The sequence below is a fragment of the Dioscorea cayenensis genome, chromosome 3 (genome assembly GCF_009730915.1).
Source record: "Dioscorea cayenensis subsp. rotundata cultivar TDr96_F1 chromosome 3, TDr96_F1_v2_PseudoChromosome.rev07_lg8_w22 25.fasta, whole genome shotgun sequence".
Taxonomy (NCBI): domain Eukaryota; kingdom Viridiplantae; phylum Streptophyta; class Magnoliopsida; order Dioscoreales; family Dioscoreaceae; genus Dioscorea; species Dioscorea cayenensis.
In genome coordinates, this window is record NC_052473.1 from 7,691,538 (window position 1) to 7,708,766 (window position 17,229).

General features: G+C 43.3%; 1 non-coding gene across 1 annotated transcript; it reads left to right on the forward strand.

Moving 5' to 3' along the window:
• Window positions 1–16,530: 16,530 nt before the first annotated feature.
• LOC120257735 lies at window positions 16,531–16,637 on the forward strand. The gene has a single exon (XR_005535824.1). It is a non-coding gene; the product is annotated as a small nucleolar RNA R71 (small nucleolar RNA).
• The last annotated feature ends 592 nt before the right edge of the window (window positions 16,638–17,229 follow it).

Below are 17,229 nucleotides of genomic sequence, written 5' to 3' on the forward strand. Positions count from 1 at the left end.
TCTAACACTAGGGCAATGGTCATACAACTTAGTATTACCTAAGAATTGATATACTGAGTTCTCATGCATACCAAAGCATTCGAATACACCAAGCAACGATCACAAACAATCCAAAATACAATAGAAAGAACCAAGAATCTATACAAGCGCAAGTTCACCCCCAAGGTTCACCTACATCCGGTGACCTTGGGGTTTAGTTGTTCATAGTCATCAAATACAACAAGAAATCCATGCAAACAACGAAACAAAACATGAGAAACACTCCCTGAAAGAATGAAGGCCGGAGAAGCTTCCAAAGACACCACACAAGAGGTGGCTTCCCTTGTCTTCAACCTCCTCTACACAAGCCCTAGGAGTAGATCTCGCCAAAAATCGTGCTCTCCTCGTTGAATCCTCTATGGAAATGCCCTCAAAACCATACTTCTAGCTCCTATTTGGTGTGGTGGTGGTGAGCTCCAAGAAGAAGGCTTCCTTTTCTCAAAAGAAACCCTAACAATGATTATAAAGGGATGAACTCGGGCTTCCCTGCTTGTGGCCTCATGCTCACAATACTACCCGCAAAGATGGTCAAAATACTACCTGTAAGGTTATCCAGACTTAGACTTTTTCTGAAATTTTCATGTTCCGGGCTGCTACAGTGCATGTACAGTGCCGGGTCCAAAAATGACGTTTTCAATGTCAATTTCTTCTTACATTCCGTCGTTGAGCTCACCTAGGCCCCCTTTGTGCCTGAAACATGAAATAAAATGATTAAACTATAAAAAAAGGCTTCGATTTCTCAAAAAAATACAATAAACATTGATAAGGTCCCTTTGCGTATATCCTGCAAGTGCAGGGGTTTGTCGAAGTAATAATCCCGGATGAGTGGGTATCGAATCCACAGGGAGTAGGGAATAAAAACACTTAATCCGCTTCTTAGCTATGTGAAAGATCAATAGTGATAAGTGTGACAATGATTCAATTCTCCAAAGTAAAAACAACGAGTTAGAAAGCACGAGTAAAGGAGGAGGTAAGGCAATCGATAAAGATGGGATACTCGGATAATGCTCCGCCTAGGACAATCGTTTCAAGTGCAAGAACCCTCTATTGTGCTTCCTAATCGATGCAATGGTGAGTCATGGAAATCCTTAAATACATAGTCCCAAACCTAAGGTCAACTATGCCTAACTCTATACATGTCCCGCAGGAGAGATTAGATAACCTCTCAACCTCGCACTCGAATAGAGTTGCAATGAGCTCTAGGGATTCAAAGTGATAAATCTTTTCCTAATTATAGACCTAACCCTTTGGTCCAGGTGGAAGGTCCCTAACCATAATTAAGCCCTAGATACTAAGACCACTTCTGCGCTTCACTCCGTTGCACCCGCAACTAAGCCCCAGTGGAAGGTCATCCCTTAGACCATGCACTCTATTATGGCCGCAAAGAACTCGAGGAACGGAGGTAGAATCTATCATGTCGGAGGGGAAAGGGGACGCTCCTGTACCTCTCGACTAACCCTCTCAACCGTCTCCAACCTAGCTTTGTCTAACGCTCGTGGTGTGTCACCCACTCACAAGGTTACCAACAAGAACTCTCAACCCTAGTGTCACTCTAGGGGAAATGTTCATACAATCAAGCATTCAAGGTTGGAACTCACAACAAACATCAATTAATTGAAAGCATAATAAAGAGATTAAATAAAAGAAATACATCCTAGGGTTCACAAATACCCAAATACCCACTAGGGGTTTAGCTCTCCATGGAGCTAAGTACAATCAAAGATATAGAATATAAAAGCAATGAATCCATAAAGAAACCACCTCGATAGTCGTGTTGATAGTCTTGTGGAAAGTCCGCTACTCGTCATCCAAGGATTCCCTTGTCCGGTATAGGATACGCCTCGACGGAAGCACCCCTACCAACCTTCTTCCTCAGGAATGACGATATCGGAGCTGTAGAACCCCTCTATAACCATAGCCAATACCTCTCAAAACCCTAGCCGAAACCCTCTCTCAAGTTGGGGAAAAGATGGAGAAAAGAATGCGGAAATCGGTGCTGAATCGGCTTTAAATATTGATGGAATCGGGCGACCACACGGGCATGTGGATCTTTCCCACGTCCATGTGGAATTTCCACACGGGCGTGGATAATTTCCACACACCCGTGTGGGTTCTCTGAATTCCTATTTTCTCGGCCGGCTGTGAATAGTGTTGTTACAGTACTTTGCTACAGTGCTATGCTACAATATCCAGCTTGAATAGCTTCCCGAATCTATGCTTTCATCTGTATGGTGCAAACGGGCACATGTTCACGTCATGGATCACTTGCTTCTTCAATGATAAACAAGTTGGTGGAGCTCTTGTTCTATGTGCATAAGTCAGAATGCTCGATTGTGACTGCCCTTATGCCCCTCCAAATGGATGTGCCAACTCGAATACGAGGAGGTTGGCACACACTCTAGCATCTCACACCCGACCTATGTCTTCGCGTTTGAACTTTAGCAAGATTTTCCCCAAAATTGGTGCATTATGATCCACATTGGCTTCTTTCCTTCATAATCGGCCTCACAACCCTACCTGCACGAAAGTAACATAAAAACACACATATTAGTGTAAAAACCCGAGAAGAGTAATGCTCAACATAAGGAAAGAATGCTTCGCATTAATATCACACAAGCACTAATCAAACATGAGCATTGGTACGTAAAATATGTACATTTAGAAGTTTATCAAACATCCCCCCACCTAAGTGTTTGCTTGTCCCCAAGCAAACAAACATGAAGAATAGGGGCAAGAAGATAAACGGCTATATGTACGACCTCAAGATCAAGCGTAAAGGACTCCACAAGCACGAATGGATAGAAATCAAGACGTGAGTTGTTCAGTGAATAATGAAGTGATAATGGTTATGTGTTATCTAGAGTGCTCCTATGAGTGTGTGTGCTAACTCCCCCTTAACCTACACACCCTGGATTACCCCAAGATGCCCATTCACCCCACACAAAATAAAAATGACATTAAGACGCTAAAGACATCCTTAATACTCAATTAAGAATCCTCTAGTTCCTAGGTAAAACTCTAACTTTCAAGTGGCTACGTAGCAAGCATCAGGGAAACAAGAGAGATACTTTATTTCTTTCACACATATATACAACATACACCTTTTTTTTTCTGAGTCCGACTAACGTAGACTGCACAAACATTTTTACAATCTTTCTGAAGGATACACATGCTGATTAGGCACAAGAGCCACCCAACGTACTCGAATATAGTCTACATAGACGCATTCATGCTATACTAGCAGAGGAATACTGTCATAGACTCTTTTTTTTCTTTTCACATGCACATACTGTATCTCATGTCCCCAAGTATAAAACTTGCTACAATAGTTCACTTTAAGGTAGAGAAAACAACAAAGAACTCAAAAGCGCTTAAAAGTGCATTGAAGATGGAATTTAAAAAATTAATGCAAAAATCATAATGATGGGTTGGTTGGAGTGTACAAGGAGAAAGTGCCCGTGAACATGTTGACAAGGTCCCCTTGCGTATATCCCGCAAGTGCAAGGGTTTGTCGAAGTAATAATCCCGGATGAGCGGGTATCGTATCCACAGGGAGTAGGGAGTAAAAACACTTAATTCGCTTCTTAGCTATGTGAAAGATGAATAGTGATATGTGTGATAATGATTCAATTTTCAAAAATAAAAACAACAAGTAAGAGAGCACAGATAAAGGAGAAGGTAAGACAATCGATAAAGATGGGGCACCCGGATATTGCTCCACCTAGGACAATCATTTCAAGTGCAAGAACCCTCTATTATGCTTCCTAATCAATGCAAGTGAGTCATGAAAATCCTAAATTACATAGTCCCAAATCTAAGGTCAACTATGCCTAACTCTATACATGTCCCGGAGGAGAGATTGAATAACCTCTCAACCTTGCAGTCGCATAGAATTGCAATAAGTTCTAGTTATTCCAAGTGATAAATCTCTTTCTAATTGTATACCTAACCCTTTGGTCAATGTGGAAGGTCCCTAACCACAATTAAGCCCTAGATACTAAGATCACTTCTGTGCTTCACTCCGTTACACCCGTAACTAAGCCCCAGTGGAAGGTCATCCCTTAGACCATTCACTCTATTGTGGCTGCAAAGAAGTCGAGGAACGGAGGTAGAATCTAACACATCGGAGGGGAAAGGGTACACTCCTGTACCTCTTGACTCACCCTCGCAACCCTCTCCAACCTAGCTTTATCTAACACTCGTGGTGTGTCACTCACCCACAAGGTTACCAACAAGAACTCTCAACCCTAGTGTCACTCTAGGGGAGTATTCACACAATCAAGCATTCAAGGTTGGAACTCACAATAAACATCAATTAATTGAAAGCATAATAAAGAGATTCAAAGAAATGAATACATCCTAGGGTTCACAAATACCCAAGTACCAACTAGGGGTTTATCTCTCAATGGAGCTAAATACAATCAAATAAATAAATGTAAAAGCAATGAATCCATAGAAAACCCCCTCGATAGTCGTGTCGATGGTCTTGTGGAAAGTCCTCTACTTGTCGTCCAAAGATCCCCTTGTCTGGTATAGGATACGCCTCGACGGAAGCTCCCCTACCAACCTTCTTCCAAAGAGATGATGATGTCGGAGCCATAGAACCTCTCCAAAACCTAGCCAATACCTCTCAAAACCCTAGCCGAAGCCCTTTCTCAAGTTGGGGAAAAGATGGAGAAAAGAATGCTGAAATCGGGGCTGAATTGGCTTTAAATAGGGCTGGAATCGGGGATCCACACGTAACTGTGGATGCCCGTCTGGATTCTCTGTTCTGCAGCTTTCTCGGCCGGTTGTGAACATTGCTGCTTTGCTTCTTCAATGATGGAAAAGTTGGTGGAGATATTGTTCTATATGCATAAGTTAGAATGCTTGAGTATGATTGCCCTTGTGCCCCTCCAAATGGTTATGCTCACTCAAATACGAGGAGGTTGGTACACACTCTAACATCTCGCATCCGACCTATGTCTTCGCGTTTGAACCTTAGCAAGATTTCCTACAAATCGGTGCATTATGATCCACATTGGCTTCTTTCCTTCATAATCGGCCTCACAACCCTACATGCATAAAAGCAACATAAAAACACACATATTAGTGTAAAACCCTAAGAAAGGTAATGCTTAACATAAGGAAAGAATGCTTTGCATTCATATCACACAAGCACTTATCAAACTCCCCCACACTTAAGCTTTTGCTTGTCCTCAAGCAAAAATTAAACATTTTATGCATAGATGAAGGAAATATTAGAAGTTCTTAGCCTTAGGTTCACCAAAGTATGCAAAGAGAGCATTCTACAAGTAAGTGAAATTTCAACATTAAACATAAAAAATTGAAGCTCTAGCTAAAAACTTGAATCAAAAAGGACAACAAACCCGAAATCATGAAAGTGTGTGGACTCACTCAAGTCAACCCAAAGTATACTCCTCAAAGCTCTAAGTACAAGGGACTTATTTATCTACAACAAGAAAACAACACCAATTTCAAAGACGGTAGTAGCTTCACACATTCTCTAAGGTAGCCCTTTCCCAAGCGGCCGCTAAGGTGGCTTACACACTTTAGAGGTGGTAGCTCTTTCTACTGGAGTGGTAACTTTCACTCATCCTATAATATAGCTCTTTCTCTCATTAGGGCATAACTAGTATCTGACTTATGAGAGTAGCTTCATACTTCATAGGTGGTAGCTCTTTCCACCCAAAATGCAAAAATAAACAAGAAAAACTATTTTTGTTCCTTATTTTTCATTTTCATCAGAATTTAACATAAGAAACAACTATAACTAGTCCCTTTAACATCGAGCATGAGTTTCCAAAAGAATTTAAAGAGTGAGTAGTGCAACGAATGTAAATCGTGCAAAAAAATTCCAAAAAAATTCAAATAAAAACTAGAGCATGAAGACATTCAATGTTGAAAAATTCTTCTAAACTCAAGAATGCAATCAATGCAACTAAGGTGAACCACCATTGGCTATGTGAGCATGTATATCAATCAAGAACAATAGAAAAGATGTGTGCACTATGAAACTCCCCAACTTAAGTTGTACATTGTCCCCAATGTGCACATGCAAGCTCACTCATAATGTATATCAATCAAGAATATATGTTGGAGAATAAATCAAAACAATACAACCCTGATACCTAGTGTCACGTTTGACGAAGCTAACTCCTTGGGAGTAGTGTTGAAACAGGTTGTGAAGCTCACACGGCCAAGTGCCGAAGCACTTTGGCCGTGCCCATGACAAAGTCTCAATTCCTAAGATGACAAGACCATCTGCACGCTTACACGAGGGGGTTCAGTGAAGCTCAATAAAAACAAAATAACTTGAGTATATAAAATATAGAACACGGAATACAACTCGAGATGCAAAATGAAAATAAACTAAGAAGGAGAGTCCTTTATGATTGAACAAGTCCAAAATAAAGTGCATAAAGTAAAGAAATGGAATCGTGCTCTGGGTCCTCTACCGCTGGTGGTGGTGAGGAAGTACATGGTAGGTCCACCGGTGCTGGTATAGGTGATGGGGAAGATGCTAGAGGAGCTAAGGGTCTACATCTCAATAACTGTCATAGGAAATCGAAACGGGACATAAGATCGGTATACTGGGATGACTATATCACCTGCATCTCGATGATCTCAGAATGCAATATGCCTATGGTGCTCTCGATCCTCTCAATATAATCATAAGCTCCTGAAAGGGTACCTGGCTATCCTGGGGTCTCGGCCACGACAGGGCGGAATCTCCCACTGCATCTCCTCCACTCTCAGTGCTCTCAGTGGTGGGTGTGGCCAAAATGTGAGCTCCAGGTCCATATCTACGTACCACTCCCATCATCCTGAGCGTATCGAGTCCAAGGGGTGAAGGAAGAACTATCTGATCGGTATACCGTATTGCAGCTCTGAACCCCATCGCCAGAATGAGTCTAGTAATGTAAGGACCAGCAAATAATACTCCTACTCTCCCACTCTTGCCCTGGTATCACATATACGCTGCCACAATGTGCCCTAGATGAATGGGCACGGACCTCACCATGGAATATAAATAAAGTAGTCCCTGCCGTGACAAAACACTAGTGTTGTCGCCACGGTGATAAGTGCTTGTGCGATATGAATGCGAAGCGTTGATTCCTTATGTTGAGCATAACTTTTTATGTTACTTTCGTGCAGGTAGGGTTGTGAGGCCGATTATGAAGGAAAGAAGCCAATGTGGATCATAATGCACCAATTTCGGGGAAAATCTTGCTAAAGTTCAAACGCGAAGACATAGGTCGGGTGTGAGATGCTAGAGTGTGTGACAACCTCCTCATATTCGAGTTGGCACATCCATTTGGAGGGGCATAAGGGCAGTCACACTCGAGCATTCCGACGTATGCACATAGAACAAGAGCTCCACCAACTTGTCTATCATTGAAGAAGCAAGTGATCCACGACGTGAACGTGTGCCCGTTTGCGTTACCCCGATGAAAGTATGGATTCGGGAAGCTATTCAGGCGGATACTGTAGCAGAGCACTGTAGAAAAGTGCTGTAGCAGCACTATTCACAGCTTGCAAAGAAAATAGGAATTCAGATAATCCACACGGGCGTCTGGAAATTATACACGCCCGTGTGGAAATTCCACATGGGCGTGTGTAAAATCCACAGGCCCGTGTGGTCGCCCGATTCCAGCCATATTTAAAGCCGATTCAGCCCCGATTTCAGTATTCAATTCTCCATCTTTGCCCAAACTTAAGAGAGGACTACGGCTAGGGTTGTGAGGGGTATTGGCTAGGGTTTTGGAGAGGTTCTACGGCTCTGACATCACGGGTCATTTGGAAGAAGGTTATTGGGAGAGCTTTCGTCGGCACCGATCCGGCGAGGTGTATCCTAGGCCGGACAAAGGATCCCTTGCGACGAGTAGAGGACTCTCCCCAAGACCATCGACACGACCATGGAGGAGGTTTTATTTGGATTCATTACTCTTACATTCTATTTCTTTGATTGTACTTAGCTCCATGGAGAGCTAAACCCCTAGTGGATACTTGGGTATTTGTGAACCCTAGGATGTATTTGTTTTATTGAATCTCTTTATTATGCTTTCAATTAATTGATGTTTATTGTGAGTTCCAACCTTTAATACTTGATTGTATGAACATTTCCTCTAGAGTGACACTAGGGTTGAGAGTTCTCATTGGTAACCTTGTGAGTGAGTGGCACACAACGAGCGTTAGACAAAGCTAGGTTGGAGAAGGTTGAGAGGGTGAGTCAAGAGGTACATGATAAGTGCTTGTGTGATATGAATGCGAAGCATTCTTTCCTTATGTTGAGCATTACTTTTCTCGGGTTTTTACACTAATATGTGTGTTTTTATGTTACTTTTATGCAGGTTGGGTCGTGAAACCAATTATGAAGGAAAGAAGCCAATGTGGATCACAATGCACCGATTTTGGAGGAAATCTTGCTAAAGTTCAAACACGAAGATATGAGTCGGGTGCGAGATGCTAGAGTGTTTGCCAACCTCCCCGTATTTGAGTTAGCACAACCATTTGGAGGGGCACAAGGGCAGTCACACTCTAGTATTCTGACTTATGCACATAGAACAAGATCTCCATCAACTTATCCGTCATTGAAGAAGCAAAGCGATCCACGGCATAAACGTGTGCCAGTTTATGTTACCTTGATGAAAAGTGGATTTGGGAGTATTTTTTGGCAGAGTACTATAGCAGTTAATGTTCACAGCCAGCCGAGAAAACAGGAATTTAGAGAATCCACACGGGCGTGTGGAAATTATACACGCCCATGTGGAAATTCCACATGGGTGTGTGTAAAATCCACATGCCCGTGTAGTCGCCCGATTCCAGCCCTATTTAAAGCTGATTTAGACCCGATTTCAGCATTCTTTTCTCCATCCTTTCCCCAACTTGAGAGAGGTCTTCGGCTAGGATTTTGAGGGGTATTGTCTAGGGTTTTGGAGAGGTTCTATGGCTCCAACATCGTCATTCCTTAGGAAGAAGGTTGGTAGAGGAGCTTCCGTCGAGGCGTATCCTATACCGGATGAGGGAATCCTTAGACGATGAGTAGAGGACTCTCCACAAGACCATCGACACGACCATCGAGGGGGCTTTTCTATGGATTCATTGCTTTTACATTCTATTTCTTTGATTGTACTTAGATCCATTGAGAGCTTAACCCTAGTGGGTACTTGGGTATTTGTGAACACTAGGGTGTATTTGTTTCATTGAATTTCTTTATTATGCTTTCAATTAATTGATGTTTATTGTGAGTTCCAACCTTGAATGCTTGATTGTATGAACATTTCCCCTAGAGTGACACTAGGGTTGAGAGTTCTCATTGGTAACCTTGTGAGTGAGTGACACACTGACAATATCCCCTTGCGTATATCCCGCAAGTGCACGGGTTTCTCGAAGTAATAATCCCGGGTGAGCGGGGTCGAATCCACAGGGAGTAGGGAATGAAAATACTTAATTTGGTTCTTAGCTATGTGGAAAATCAATAGTGATTATTGTGGAATTGATTCAATTCTCAATAATAAAAGAAACAAGTGAGAGAGCAAGAATAAAGAAAAGGGTAAGGCAATCGATAAAGATGGGGTACTCGGATGATGCTTCACCTAGGATAACCGTTTCAAGTACAAGAACTCTCTATTATACCTCCTAATCAATGCCATGGTGAGTCGTGGAAATCCTTACATACATAGTCCCAAATCTAAGGTCAATTATGCCTAACTCTATACATGTCCCGGAGGAGAAATCGAACAATCTCAACACCTCGCACTCGCATAGAGTTGCAATGAGCTCTAGGGATTCCAAGTGATAAATCTCTTCCTAAAAGTAGACCTAACCCATTGGTCCAGGCGGAAGGTCCCTAGCCATAATTAAACCATAGATACTAAGATCCTCTCAACGCTTCACTCCATTGCACGCGCAACTAGGCCCCAACGGAGGTTCATCCCTTAGACCACTCACTCTATTATGGCCATAAAGAACTCGAGGAACGGAGGTAGAATCTATCACGTCGGAGGGGAAATGGGACCCTCCTGTACTTCTCGACTCACCATCTCAACCCTCTCCAACCTCGCTTTGTCTAACACTCATGGTGTGTCACTCACTCACAAGGTTACCAACAAGAACTCTCAACCCTAGTGTCACTCTAGGGGAAATGTTCATACAATCAAGCATTCAAGGTTGGAACTCACAATAAACATCAATTTATTGAAAGCATAATAAAGAAGTTCAATAAAACGAATACATCCTAGGGTTCACAATCACCCAAGTACACACTAGGGGTTTAGCTCTCCATGGAGCTAAGTACAATCAAAGAAATTGAATTTAAAAGCAATGAATCCATAAAGAAACCCCCTCGATGGTCGTGTCGATGGTCTTGTGGAAAGTCCTGTACTCGTCGTCCAAGGATTCCTTCGTCCGGTATAGGATACGCCTCGATCGAAGCTCCCCTACCAACCTTCTTCCTAATGGAATCACGATGTCGGAGCCGTAGAACCTCTCCAAAACCTTGGCAAATACCCCTCGAAACCCTAGTCGAAACCCTCTCGCAAGTTGGGGAAAAGATGGAGAAAAGAATATAGAAATCGAGGCCGAAATCGGCTTTAAATAGGGATGGAATCGGGCGACTACACGGGCGTGTATGATGTCACACACCCCTGTGGAATTTCCACACGGGCGTGGATAATTTCCACACGCCCGTGTAGATTGTCTGTTTCTTTGATTTCTCAGCCGGCTGTGAATAGTGCTGCTATAGCACTTGCTACACTAACCCGCAAACGGGCACACGTTTACGTTGTGAATCACTTGCTTCTTCAATGATGTACATGTTGGTGGATCTCTTGTTCTTATATGCATAAGTCGGAATGCTCGAGTGTGACTGCCTTTGTGCCCCTCCAAATGAATGTGCTTACTCGAATATGAGCAGGTTGGCACACACTCTAGCATCTCACACCTGACCTATGTCTTCGCGTTTGAACCTTAGCAAACTCTGCTCCAAAATTGGTGCATTATGATCCACATTGGCCTATTTCCTTCATACTCGGCCTCACAACCCTACCTGCATAATAGTAACATAAAAACACACATATTAATGTAAAAACCTGAGAAAAGTAATGCTCAACATAAGGAATGAACGCTTCGCATTCATATCGCACAAGCACTTATCACACACCACGAGCGTTAGACAAAGCTAGGTTGGAGAGGGTTGAGAGGGTGAGTCGAGAGGTACAGGAGCGTCCCCTTTTCCCTCTGATGTTATAGATTCTACCTCTGTTCCTCGAGTTCTTTGCGGCCACAATAGAGTGAATGGTCTAAGGGATGAACTTCTGCAGGTTCATAGTTGCGCGTACAACGGAGTGAAGCGTTGAGGTGATCTTAGTATCTAGGGCTTAATCATGGTTAGGAACCTTCCACTTGGACCGAAGGGTTAGGTCTATAATTAGGAAGAGATTTATCACTTGGAATCCCTAGAGCTCTTTGCAACTCTATGCGAGTGCGAGGTTGAGAGGTAATCTAATCTCTCCTCCGGGACATGTATAGAGTTAGGCATAGTTGACCATAGATTTGGGACTATGTAATTAAGGATTTCCATGACTCACCATTGCATTGATTAGGAAGCATAATAGAGGGTTCTTGCACTTGAAACAATTATCCTAGGTGGAGCATTATCCGAGTAACCCATCTTTATCGATTGCCTTACCTCCTCCTTTACTCGTGCTCTCTTACTTGTTGATTATACTTTTGAGAATTGAATCATTGTCACACTTATCACTATTAATCTTTCACATAGCTAAGAAGCGGATTAAGTGTTTTTATTGCCTACTCCCTATGGATTCAATACCCGCTCACCTGGGATTATTACTTCGATAAACCTGTGCACTTGCGGGATATACGAAAGGGGACCTTGTCAGTACAGGAGCGTCGCCTTTCCCCTCTGACGTGATAGATTCTACCTCCGTTACTCGAGTTCTTTGCAGCCATAATAGAGTGAATGGTCTAAGGGATGAACTTCCGCTGGGGCTTAGTTGCGCGTGCAACGGAGTGAAGCATTGAGGTGATCTTAGTATCTAGGGCTTAATCGTGGTTAGGGATCTTCCACCTGGGCCAAAGGGTTAGGTCTATAATTAGGAAGAGATTTATCACTTGGAATCCCTAGAGCTCATTGCAACTCTATGCGAGTGTGAGGTTGAAAGGTTATCTAATCTCTCCTCCGGGACATGCATAGAGTTAGGCATAGTTGACCTTAGATTTGGGACTATGTAATTAAGGATTTCCACGACTCACCATTGCTTGATTAGGAAGCATAATAGAGGGTTCTTGCAATTGAAATAATTATCCTAGGTGGAGCATTATCCGAGTACCCCATCTTTATCGATTGCCTTACATCCTCCTTTACTCGTGCTCTCTTACTTGTTGCTTTTACTTTTGAGAATTAAATCATTGTCACAATTATCACTACTGATCTTTCACATAGCTAAGAAGCGAATTAAGTGTTTTTATTTCCTACTCCCTGTGGATTCGATACCCGCTCACCCGGGATTATTACTTCAACAAACCCGTGCACTTGCGGGATATACGCAAGGGGACCTTGTCACATGGCCATGCACAAACCTGCTAAGGACAACAAACAAATACTTGTAGCTCAGTCTAGACAAGCATGTGGCTTTGGACACGCCTGGTTCATGCTGCACCGGTCCACACAATACCTGATAGGCTTGTTGTGGGGTCTAGATGCCCGGGAAATCTGTTGGTAGATGTCCATACTCCTCAGTTACTATATATGCCTCGTCGTACAAACCCATGCCAATAGAAAACTCATAAATGCTCATGGCGAATTGACGACCGAATACTCTAAACTATATGTCATCCATAAACTCAAAAGACGCCAGCACCTCCAAAGTTAGCGGTCAGAAAACTGGCTCTCATATAGACAACAGCCTCTGCTACCCTCCAACAACCATTAGCAACTCCAGCTCCCTAACAAACTCATCACCCAGTTGGACCCCGTTTAACACACTAAGGTCCATGAAATGGGATTGGCCAAACCTAAGCCCTGATAGTCGCTCGAAACGAGCTTGATGCTCGGGATCCGGAAATGCAATGTGTGCCAATTCGGGTGAAGGTTTCCTAGGGCGCTTGCCATCTTGCTTCTTCACGTGCGGTGCCATGCCTGTAAGGAATAGTGAAGAGATGATCAAAGACGCTGAGTCATAGAATACTGCAGAATTCCACACTAGCTTGTGGAAATTATCCACGCCCTTGTGGATTTGTAGGGCGTGAAAAACCGCACGATAGCATTTCCATTTTCAATAACAAAAAATACAATGTAAAACCTTGTTAAAATGCTCTCTGAATATGCATAGAACCTTTTAAATCAAAATTTAACGCAACTCAAGTTGTTTGATTTACTAAAACAACAAATGGCAAATTGAAAAGGGATTAAAGATTCACCGAAAGAAAAGAAAAAGATAGGTATGAAAACCTTGAATTCGGTATGATAATTTGCTTGTAATCCCCGTAACACAACGATCAACGGCTGAAAAATTATTCAGGAATGGTTTTCTGGTGGTTGAAGATAAAGAGGAAGAAAAATCACAAGGATTTTTAAAGAAAAATTCGCATCTCTTGGAATTCTGTGCATTCCAACGGGCGTACGGAAATTACACACGCCCGTGCGTCTCCATAGGAAAATTGCACAGGGGCAGGTGCACACCCCTGTGCGATCTCAGAAAAGCACCCACTGACTATGAACGCTCTCGCACGGGCGTGCGGAAAATACCCATGCCAGTGCGCCCGACCCACAGGAGCAGCCGCAAGCCCCTGTGGCTTCTCTAGACATCCGAGAAAATTCCTAAGTGTTCCGTACGCCCGTGCGGAAATGCCACATGGGCGTGAACATTCACAAGTCCACTTCACAGGGGCAAACGCACGGCCCTATGCCTTCTCGCGATGGAGAAAGCTCCTCTGCGGAGATTCACACGGGCGTCTGGAAATTATCCACGCCCGTGCGAAGTTCACAAGGTCACCCACAGCGGCGAGTTCACGCCCCTATGTGCTCTCGGGATATTTTGCTAAACTCTGCAGAAATCACACGCCCGTGCGGAAATTACCACGGGTGTGTGATATTTGGATGGTCGTTCACAGGGGCAGCCACACGCCCCTGCGCCTTCTCTGGATGAGCTCATAGTGCAAATCCACGGGCGTGCGGAAATACCGCACGCCCGTGCATTTTCTTTGGATGCCTTAGAAAAACCTGCAGGCTCTGCAGGAAATTTCTGAACATGTTTACACACTCAGAGCCTGTACTATTATGCAAGTTTTACTAGTGAAAAACATGAAATAAAGCTCAAACGACCCAACTTCACCAAATCTACACGAAAACACACGATGAATACTCAAAACCTCAAATAAAATCACAGCACAAGCATCTAAAAATCAAGACACCAATACTCAACATTTTATTCATGCAAAATACTACATTATTCGGTTAAGAAAAACAGTAAACACTTGGGTTGGCTCCCAAGAAGCACTTATTTAACGTCACTAAGCTTGACGTACCATGTCTTACCTCACGTTGGCTCATAGATGAATGTTGCCCTCTTACCCATGACTTGGAAGCATGATGAGCACAATCTCTTGAAGGTAGAGGGTGTATTATCGGGCCTGGGGCCACCTAGCAATGGTTCATCCAACTTCTTCGGTTCACGGACGTCTCCAACAGCCTTGGAGCATTTCCCGTGGTGTCTCCTAGACCTCTTCATTTTCTGAAGCACCTTCTTCAAGATCCCCGGGGTAGATGGTACTTCTTCCATCGAACCAAGCATCATTACATCTTCATAATCCTCCTCTTGGTTGAACAAACCCTTGTACGGGTCCAGATTGAACATTTCCTGCATGTATTCATCAACAATCTCATAAGTACTGTCTAGAAAATATAAAGTGTCATCAAAATCAAGAGAATACCGCATGGCTTCAGTGAGGCGGTATATGAGCTTGTCATCTCCAACTATCAAAGTTAGCTCTCCGTCGTCCATGTCAATCAATGCCTTGGAAGTCCGCAAGAACAGCCTCCCAAATATCAAGGGTACATCCGCATCCTCATCGACGTCTAGCACCACAAATTCTACAGGAAATATATACTTGTCCACCTTGACAAGTACGTCTTTGATGATACCCCTCGGATATCTCACCATTCGGTCCGCCAATTACAAAGTCATCCGAGTGGGCCTAGGCTCAGCCAAGCCTAACTTTCGAAAGAAGGTGTATGGCATGGCGTTGATGCTGGCCCCTGAGTCCGCCAATGTCATTTCTTCACCCATATTGCCAATGCTACATGGAATGATGAAGCTTCCCGGGTCTTTCTTTTTGCTTGGCATGTTCCTTTGCAACACCGCCGAGCATGAAGCATCTATAATCACAGAAGCACTCTCCTCCAACTTTCTCTTGTTGGTCAACAAATCTTTCAAGAACTTCGCATACTTAGGCATTTGGGCCAATGCCTCAACAAATGGAATATTGATGTGGAGTTATCTGAACAAACTCAGGAACTTCTTGTATTGTTTATCCCCTTCGTCATTCTTCAATCTAGAGGGATAAGGGATTCTTGGCTTGAAAGGTGGGGGTGCCACCTCCTTCTCTTTGCTTGTTCCCTTTTGTACCTCTATAACCTCGGGTGCATGTTCTTTTGGCATCTCACTCGGAAGCTTACCCTCAACCTCACCACCACTTCTCAAAGTGATCGCCTTCACCTGCTCTCTAGGGTTGGTCTCTGTATTGCTCGGTAAGCTTCCATGTGGCCTTTCAGAGAGAGACTTCGCAATTTGCCCCACCTGATTTTCAAGGTTGTGTAAAGAGGCTGTGTGGTTGCAAAGTGTGGCCTCAACTGATTCGAACCTTGTATTTGCAGATTGCACAAATCTAGTCAAGGCCTTCTCTAAATCATTCCTTCGAGTTTCCAAACCTGAAACTCTGTTTTCCACATGCGGGGCTTGTTGTTGTTGTTGGAAACCCGGTGGCCCCATGGCCTTTGGTGGACCCTGATTGGTCCATGAGAAATTTGGATGATTCTTCCAATCTGGATTATAGGTATTGCTATATAGGTTTCCTTGAGGTCTCATACCATTACCTACAAAATTGACGTTCTCAATCGAAGATGCATCACTAATAGAGATCGGACAATTAGAGAAAGCATGTCCTCTACCACACCCATTGCAATTCATCATGGCCGCTACTCTATTCAAAGTTAGAAGATCTAACTTCTTACTCAAACTTTCCACTTGAGCCGCCAATGAAGTTACTACATCTATCTCATGGAGACCGGGCACCTTTTTCTTCTCCCTATCATTCCATTGGTAGCTGTTTAACCCCATTTCTTCAATTAACTGACAGGTCTCATTAGGGGTCTTGCTACGTAAGGTACCTCCTGCTGCCGCATCCAAGAGTTGCCTTGTACTCGGGTTCAAACCGTCGTAAAAGGTCTGAACAACCATCCATTTTGGAAATTCGTGTTGCGAGCACTTTCTTAGGAGCTCCTTGAACCTTTCCCATGTCTCAAATAGAGACTCCAATTCCAACTTAACAAAGGATGAGATCTCATTCCTAAGCTTCACGGATTTTCTGGGAGGGAAATAACGGGCAAGAAAATCTTCTACCATTTCCTCCCATGTGGTAATTGATGTTCTAGGTGATGAGTGTAGCCACTGCTTCGCTCTCCCCTTTAGGGAAAATGGGAAGGCTCGCAATTTGATCGCATCATCCGTCACCCCATTTATCTTCAGCATAACACACACCTCAAGAAAACACTTTATATGACTGTTTGGATCCTCATCGGCCAAACCATTGAACTGTGCTGATTGCTGTAACATGTGGATGAATGCCAGCTTCAGCTTGAAGTTCTGAGCTGTAATCGGCGGACGCACAATACTCGATTGTGTCCCCAACACTGAAGGTCTGGCATAATCGGATAATGTTCGTTGTTGCTCATTTTGTTCTGCCATGTTTTCAGATTCTTCCATTTCCAAATCAGCTAGATTAGACTGTTCTTGCACAGGCTCTTTCCCTTTTCTACTAAGTGTACGTTCAAGCTCGGGATCTCATTCAATCAATATTGAGGGGTTCCCTCGGGTCATAACCTGGAGTTGTACCTAAAAAAGAAAGAAAAAGAAATCAGAACGATGATAGAATAAGAAGATATGAAAT